This window comes from Dromiciops gliroides, chromosome 3 (assembly GCF_019393635.1).
Source record: "Dromiciops gliroides isolate mDroGli1 chromosome 3, mDroGli1.pri, whole genome shotgun sequence".
NCBI classification, from domain to species: Eukaryota; Metazoa; Chordata; class Mammalia; order Microbiotheria; family Microbiotheriidae; genus Dromiciops; species Dromiciops gliroides.
In genome coordinates, this window is record NC_057863.1 from 356977230 (window position 1) to 356985794 (window position 8565).

An 8565-nucleotide genomic window follows, 5' to 3' on the forward strand; every position below is an offset into this window, starting at 1 on the left:
CAGAAAAAAATTCAAATGGGATCATGAAGAGTCCAACACAGCTGAAAATGAGCAGACAACGACAACATCTAGATGTATAGAGTGCTAGAGTTTAAAGGGACCTTCTGGAAGTTTTGTTTACTATAAAGCTCTCCCTCACTGCCAGGAAGAAAAGTCCTCATCATCTGAAATTTAGGCTGTGTCCGATTTAACACAGAGAGGAACATGGAAAAAGAGACAAAGATATATAAAGACAGGAAGAGAAAAAAGAAAAGAAAGGGACACAGAGAATGGGAAAGACAATGAGATAGAGGGACAGAGGCACACAGACACAGACAAAGAAAAGGGGAAAGAAAGAAGCAGGGAAATAGAGACAGGAAAAGGGAGAAATGTGGTGGAGGAAGTGCAGAGACACATGAAGGACACAGAGAAACAGAAAAGGGGAAAGAGAGAGACCAAAAGCAGAGTATCAAAGAAAGACTCATCCATCTTGTGTCCAGAGCAATACCTGATCCTCCACTGAAATATTCAGCCCAATAGTTATGTGCCAGGTAAGCTAGGATATAACATAGAAGAAAAGACTGCAAAAGAGATCCAAGAGGCAATCAAATCCTCATCTTGGAGCCAGAAGACCTGGATTCGGATCCTGCTTCTGACAATACACAGGAAGCTTTTGACAATTCATTTAACCACCCTGGGTCTTAGTTTCTTCATCTACAGCATGAGAACACTGGACTAGATGGCCCCTTTTTAGGGGCCATTCTTTCTAGCTCTAAATCTATGGCAGTAAATGTGTATTCTATGCTCTCAACTCCAAGTCCAGTATTCCTTATTCTACATCCATACCCACATGGAGAGGGGAAGCCAGGTGGCACAGTGGATAGAGTACTGGCCCTTGAATCAGGAGGACCTGAGTTCAAATCTCACCTCAGATTTACTAGCTGTGTGACCCTGGGCAAGTCACTTAACACCAATTGCCTCAAAAACATCTGGGGCCATCTCCAGTCATCCTGATGTATAATCTTGCCACTGGACCCAGATTGCTCTGGAGGAGAGTATGAAGTTGGTGACCTTGCACAGCCTTTCCTCACTTAAGTCCAATTCACTGCAAGTCATGACATGACATCACCCCAATGTTTTGAGAAGGAAGGACAAACAACAGCAACAACAACAACCACCACCACTGCATCCTCCATCTTCACTGAAGACCAGAAGTTTATGGTAGAGCAAGGAGTCTGGTTGGACATGGTAAAGTTCAGGGTTCATGGGGGCAGCTAGGTGACACAGTGGATAAAGCACTGGCCCTGGATTCAGGAGGACCTGAGTTCAAATGCGGAATCAGACACTTGACACTTACTGGCTGTGTGACAGTGGCCAAGTCACTTAACCCTCATTGCCCCCCCCCCCAAAAAAGTTCAGGGTTTGAGACTAGATAGACAAGTTTAGCTGCAGTCCTCTGTCAAGGCAGAAAAGATGTGAAATGCTCCTGGGGAAAGGAACTCTAAGCTGAAATTGGAAATCTCATAGCCTTGAGAGCTCTCTCCTTCCTTTTAAAAGCAGACACAATGGGATCAGAGCATTAAGAAGCCTGTATGTTAATTTCCCTAGTCCTGCTGGCGCCTCACACACCAGATTGTCCATGACAGGTACATGGTTTAAATACCCATGATAAGTGCTGCTCTCAGAACCCTCCAGGCAAGTTCTGCTAAGGCGATGGCCTCTTGGGGCCTTTGCACTGTTGTCCCTCGTGTCTGGAAGACCTAGAGATCATTTTCCTTCCACTGGGTTTTTTTTTTAGTCACCAGTACCCAGCAAAATGCATGACCCATATCCTAACAGAACATGCGTCAACTGTCTCATGTTTTGCTTTGTCTCTAGCACTTCAGACAGTGCCTGTCTGTTAGTAAGTGGTTAATAAATGTGGGTTGATTGATGGATATTTTGATCTCATAGTACTAACTGCATTTGTTTAGAAGATCCCCAAGCACTTAGCCAATGGTGTGAATTATGATAAAGGTCTCAGAGAAGAAGTTCCTAACTAAAAATCAAGGTCATAAGAACACATATTTACTCTCATATGTTTAGAGTTGGAAGAGTCTTTTGAGGTCATTTACTCCAACTCTCATTTTATAGATGAGGATAATTAGACCCCAGAGAGGTTAGGCAACTTTTCCCCAAATCACACAGGGAATAAGCAAAAGACCCATGATTTGAACCCAGGACTTGTGACTCCAAAACCAATTCCTCTTTCTTCCTCACCATGGGCTATGGTCATGTTTCTAGCACTGAATCACTGGGCCTCCTATGATCTAGTCACTTAAAACCCATGGATCCTTGTTTCCCCATTTGTAAAATGAGAATAATAACCTCCAGCCAGCCTATCTCCCACGGTTGGATGGGGCAGAAAATAAAGGAGCTTCCCAGAAGGAATTAGTGAACTCTGTGACCCCCATTATATGTTTGCAGGAGTCCAGGCCCTTATCTGTGGGCTGGGTAAATTGGCCTGAACGATAGGTCTCCACCAGCCAACATTGTTGGTGTGGAATATATTTGGCTCAGCAGATCAAGGCCTCTCCACCAAGAAGACACAAACTCTTTTCCAGAGACTCTCTCTGACGAGTCAGACTTGGCCATGTTGTCAAGTATTTCCATTGTCAGCACTTGCCTGAGTTGAAAGTTTCTGTACTTCTCCAGTGAGCAGCTTCGGCAGGCTGGGGAATGTCTGTTTTACCCTCCCTCTAATGAATCCCATCTTCTTCGCCCAGCCACTGATGGTTATTGATTCCGTCTTGACACCTTGGTTTGTTTTCTGCTGCTTTCTGCCTTCCCTTCATCTTGCTGAAGCTGTTTCTCCTCTCTTATCTGTAATTTCCTCTCTTGTTACTGCTGCCTCCTTCTCTCTGCCCCGTGCAGTAGTGATGCGAGGTTTTGTATTAACTCAGCAGGGCCATTTCATCAACCCTTCCCTGATGGGGTTAGTTTGGGTAGTGGCTGTGTCCAGGCAGGCAATGATGGAATGAGGCGGAGGAGGAACAGAGGAGAGGAGAGAGGAGGGGAGGGAGCCAGACTCTGTTCCAGGCTGAGAAACCTGGCTCTTTGCAGCCCCTGGGGTGCTCTGCACAGCCTTTCAGTGAACCCAGATGATGGAGAAAAGGGGGGCGGATAACAGAGGATACAAAGGCAGCAAAGAATCATGGCCTGGATTCTAAAATACACCAGCTCTGTTGGGTTCTAGGTTGTTGACTAGTGGATACAATAGGTCTTCTGGAGTTCTACCATGCAGGACAATTCATCTAAATGTGCATTTATTAAGCATCTACTATGTGCCAGGCAGGGCAGCTAGGTGGTGTGGCAAATAAAGCACCGGACCTGGAGTCAGAAAGATCCAAGTTCAAATCCAGCCTCAGAAACTTACTAGCTGTGGAACCCAGGGCAAGTCATTTAACCTCTATTTATCTTGGTTTCTCATCTGTAAAATGGGGACACACTGGAGAAGGAAATAGCAAATCACTCCAGTAACTGGGCCAAAAAACCCCATGGACAAAAAAACCCATGAGGTCACACAGAGCCAAACATGACTAGAATGACTGAATGACTGATGAACAGTAACAGCAACATGGCCCCTCCCAGATCTAATTCCAGTTCCTTAGAGAGAATGCTAGGTGTGGGGGTGCAGCTAGGTGTCACAGTGGATAAAGCACTGGCCCTGGATTCAGGAGGACCTGAGTTCAAATCCTACTTCAGACACTTGACACTTACTAGCTGTGTGACCCTGGGCAAGTCACTTAACCCTCATTGTCCCACAAAAACAAAAACAAAAACAAAAACAAACAAACAAAAAAAGAATGCTAGGTGTGGAATCAAAGCACCGGAATTCAAATTCCAGCTCTGCTGTTTACCTCTGCAGACTCTTCCAGTTCTCCATCTATGAACATTTTCAATGGTTCCATGATCTCACTGATCTATGGTTCAGATCTCAAGCCATTCATAATTTATTGATAGGTATCATAGCGTATAGAGCATCAGACTCAGACTCAAGAAAACCTGGGTTCAAATCCTGTCTTAGACTTTTCCATTCAGTATGACCCTAGGCAAGGCTTTTAAATTCTCTGGGACCCAGTTTCCTCATTTGTAAAATGAAGGAGTTGGACTTGCCAGCTATGTTCCCTTCAGGCTCTACGCCTATGGCCTTCTGGTCACACCTTCTCATCCTGTGCTATCCTCATCTTCTTTTAAATCCCCAGGTGGTTTCCATGACTCTCTCTTGGCCTTTTCATATTCACAGGTTGTGGCACTCAGGTTGTCCTTTAAAAAGAGTGACATATTTGGAGACAAACGTCCCAATGACATCACTTACTTACCTTTGGGCAAGTCACTTAACTTTTTTGGTGAAAGCATCTGGACCAGGTGACTTCTGGCCCTTCTAGGTTTAATTCTATGATCTTATGAGCTTTCTGTTATTCCCCACCTCTGATACCCCAGCCCTCCATAGAGATAATTACAAGGGCTAAAAGATAAGATGAGTGAGGGGTATAGCCAGACCAACCATACGAGTCTTCCTCACTGAGGAAGTGACACAAGTCAAGAGGAGACATCGTAGGACAAGAAGAGGAGACAGGTCAAGGAAAGGTGTCTTCCCAAGATTCCTTTCCTTGAAGGCTCAAGAGAGCTAGTTCCGCAGAGTGTCCTTTTCCCTTTCTCACTCACTGCATTTCTATCTGGAAGCGATAAAGCATCAGGAAGATGAGCAGAAGAAATCTAAGGCTAAGAGGACCTCAGGAATCTTGAGACTCCATTCTTTATCCCACCCCATCCCTGTCCCAGTATCCCCATCCCAATATTCCTCATGTCTTCCAGATTCCTCTGACACTAATAGACCTCTCAATGCCCCACAGTCCCCTGGGTAGCTACCACTTGGTTCCAGTGCCCCTCATGACCAGATCCATGACACAAATGTGGTTGGAGTCACCATGGTGGTGGGTTAGGTGTTGAGGAACAGAAAGTGAGAAGATCTCTTTCTTGGACTTGATATATTTCAGGCATTAGATTGTTTGCAACTGCTCAGTTGAAAGTGGGTTAAAAGGCCCATTGATTCTCTGGGGCGGGTGGCAAGGGTTGGCAAGGGGATAACTACCAGAATTGAGGTTGAGAGCAAAGACTTAGCATGTGCTCTGGAGCCTGTGGCTCAGCCCTGCCTATTCCCCCACACTGCCCTCACCCACTAAGCTCCCCTCCCACCTGACTTTGAGCCCAGATGCCCACCAGTGTACTGGCATCACCAGTGTCAGGAGAGAAGCAATTCAGCAGTTCTTTCTCATTGCTATTTAAGCTCTTATTCCTGCTGTAGCATTAATATTCCATACATTAACAAATGCAGCATCACAGAGACCAGGGCCCTGTGCGATCCCCACAGCAGTCTTGAGTGATCAAGCATGAGCCTAGAGGAGACAAAGGAAACCATTCCTTGTGAACAGAATAAGGGACCAGAAGAGATCAGCATCACTTAATTTCAAAAGCAAGGACAAGAGAATGAGGACTGAGTCCCTTCCCACCTCCACCTCAGCCTTATACCTTCAAGAGCAAGAAGTAAAGGAATAAGCATTAAGTACCTACTATGTGCCAGGAACTGTGCTAAGAATTGTACAAATATTATCTTACCTGATTCTCACAACAAACCTGAGGTAGGTAGGTGCTTTTAATATCCTCATTTTATAGTTGAGGAAACTGAGGCAGAAAGTAGTGAAATGATTTGTCTAGGGTCGCACAATTAGTAAGTATCTGAGGCTGGATTTGAACTCAGTTCTTCTTGATTCCATATCAAGCACTCTATCCACTTTACCACCTAGCTGCCTCAAGAGGGAGAGGCTAAGCAAAATTGTAATTCACCTCAAGGTGAAAGAAATCTAATGACTAGGCTGCCAATGGGTGGTGCCTCTCTTCTCTTTCCTACTCATAACACCTAATTCACCCCCTTTTTTGATTAGTTAGGAATGGGGGGAGAGGTCATTGACAGTCACCTTGACCTCTGTCTTGCCACTGGACTCCTGATGACTCTGGAGCAGAGAATGAGGCTGGTGACTTTGCACAGCACTGACTCACTTCAATCCAACTCATTTGTAAGTCAAGACATTACGCTCCTGATGTAGGTCCTCTTCAAGAAGGAAGGACGACCAACAACAAACCAACAACAAGCAACAAGGAAGCAAGGAAAGATGATTGTAAAGTTTAGAGGGTTCCTTCCATTAGGGGTTGAGGAGGACTTAGGGATTCCTGAGAAGACTATTGCAGTGTAAGAATGCTCTGCAAGCCAGTGGGGAAAGCATTGGCTCAGGAGAGTAGAGTTTAAGCACCTTGAGGGCAAGGACTGTCTCATCTTTGTATTTGAATATTTTAGTGACTAACACAAGGCCTGAAACATTGGATACTGAATAAGTGCTAGCTAATATACTGATGGACTGGAGACAGAGGGCTTTCATTTGAGATCTGAGCTCAGCTGTTTACCAGCTAGATGACCTGAGACAAATCTCTTCCTTTCTTTAAAGCTTCTGCTTTCTTATCTGCCACATGCCGAACTGGACCCTAAGCTCTGACTCCTATGATCCCCCCAGCCAGGGTTAAGGGCTTTGAAGCAGGTTTTCACCCATGCAACTGAGGATTCACATGAAACACTTTACAGCATGTGCAAAGTGCCCCAAAATGGTGGCCTTCAGCCACACAGTGAGGGTCTCAGGGGGCAGAGCTTTCATTCTGTCTCCAGTGTCATCAGTTGCCCTCATTCACACATCACTGGTAAAGACCCTGCTCACACATCACTGATCATGGCCATTCCTCCAAGGATTCGCCTAATCTTTTTGTACGTAGATATCCTCTCCTCCACTCTCTTCTTTGGAACTATGAGTCCCAAGACTTAGTAACAACATCTGTGATGTAAATAATTCCTCCATCCTTTCCCCCACCCCTAGTTACACACACACACACACACACACACACACACTCACACTCACACTCACAATTCTGCCCACAGCCTACATTGCCTGCCCTTCACCCTACTCCACATTCCTTGGTCCTAGAAAAACAGTGAGCATGGAATGACAAAAGATAGGATGAAGGTGAAGTTATCCTGCAACCCAGAATACAAAATGTCTCTTTTCCTCCCTAATGAAGATAAAATCCAGCTTCCAAGGAAGACACTGAATGGATACAAATGAGCCAGCCAAGTTTTCAGATGGATGTTTCTTTCCAGGATCTCAAGTCAATGAGGCATGGATCACTGCCACTGGTGATATCAAATCAGCAGTCCCTGGAAAGGGCAGAGAACCTTCCTTAACATCTTCTCCAGAGACTGCCTGCCTCATAAGTATCCATGCTCCCATGAGAACTGTGTAAGTACATGTGTTCTTGTTGGGATGAGCCTATAGCGCATCCAGCCTAGGGTTGTGTCTCTGAAAGGGGTACATATGAGTGGCATATTGTACAAGAGCAGGTTTCCCTCCATGATGATATCCCTAAATTTTAGCTATGAATTCTAAATACCCTCAGGTTTCCTGAAGTGATCTTAATTTCATAAGAATAAGGGAAGTGTTTGCCCCTACTGAACCTTTTGACAATCAGACCATATCTCAGGTATTGTGTTCCATTCTTGGTACCATATAAAAATAAACCAACTATTTGACAAGCCAATTGATGATACGGGGCTGATGACACAACCTTGAGACCATACCATATGAAGGAATAAGAGATACTTAGTTCTAGAGAAAAAAAAAAGGCTTAGGGAAAGGAAACCAGCATTTATTAAGTACCTCTGTGTACCAAGAACTATGCTAAACATTTTACAAATACCTCACTTGAGTGGATAAAACACAAGCCCTGGATTCAGGAGGACCTGAGTTCAAATCCAGCCTCAGACACTTGACACTTACTAGCTGTGTGACCCTGGGCAAGTCACTTAACCCTCATTGCCCCACAAAACACAAACAAAAAACAAAAACAAAACAAAACAAAACAAAAATCAAATACCTCACTTGATCTACGCAACAACCTTTGGGAGATGGGTGCTATTACCACCATCTTCCAAAGGAAGAAACTGGAACAGATGGAGGTTAAGTGATTTACTCAAGATCACAGAACTAGGAAGTGTCTGGGATCAGATTGGAACCAACATCTTCCTGTCTCCTGGCCCAGAAGCTCTATTGAAATCCTGGCCCTCCAACTCTTGCTTCAGTGTTTTTTCCATCTCTACAGTCTGTCTACCCCCACCTGCCCTTCCTCCATTCCCCCACCCAGGGGAATGAGATCACTGGCTTATCTCACCATTTTCCATGTGCTTCATATTTTCCTACTAGAATGTAAGCTCCATGTATGCAGGGATTATTTCTCATGGATCTCCTTGTTTCCCCCAGTGTCCAACTCAACCATAGCCACTTAATGAGTGTTTGGTGCATGTTGAATGAGTAGCATTCATTGGCATTCTGATGTATTGCCAAGTATCCCTTCACTGACTTCCTCATGGGTGCATTCATTCCCCAAAGGCCCCTTAGTCAGCATCTCTCTTATTATTTACTTTCTCCAGTTTCATTTCTTTTACTG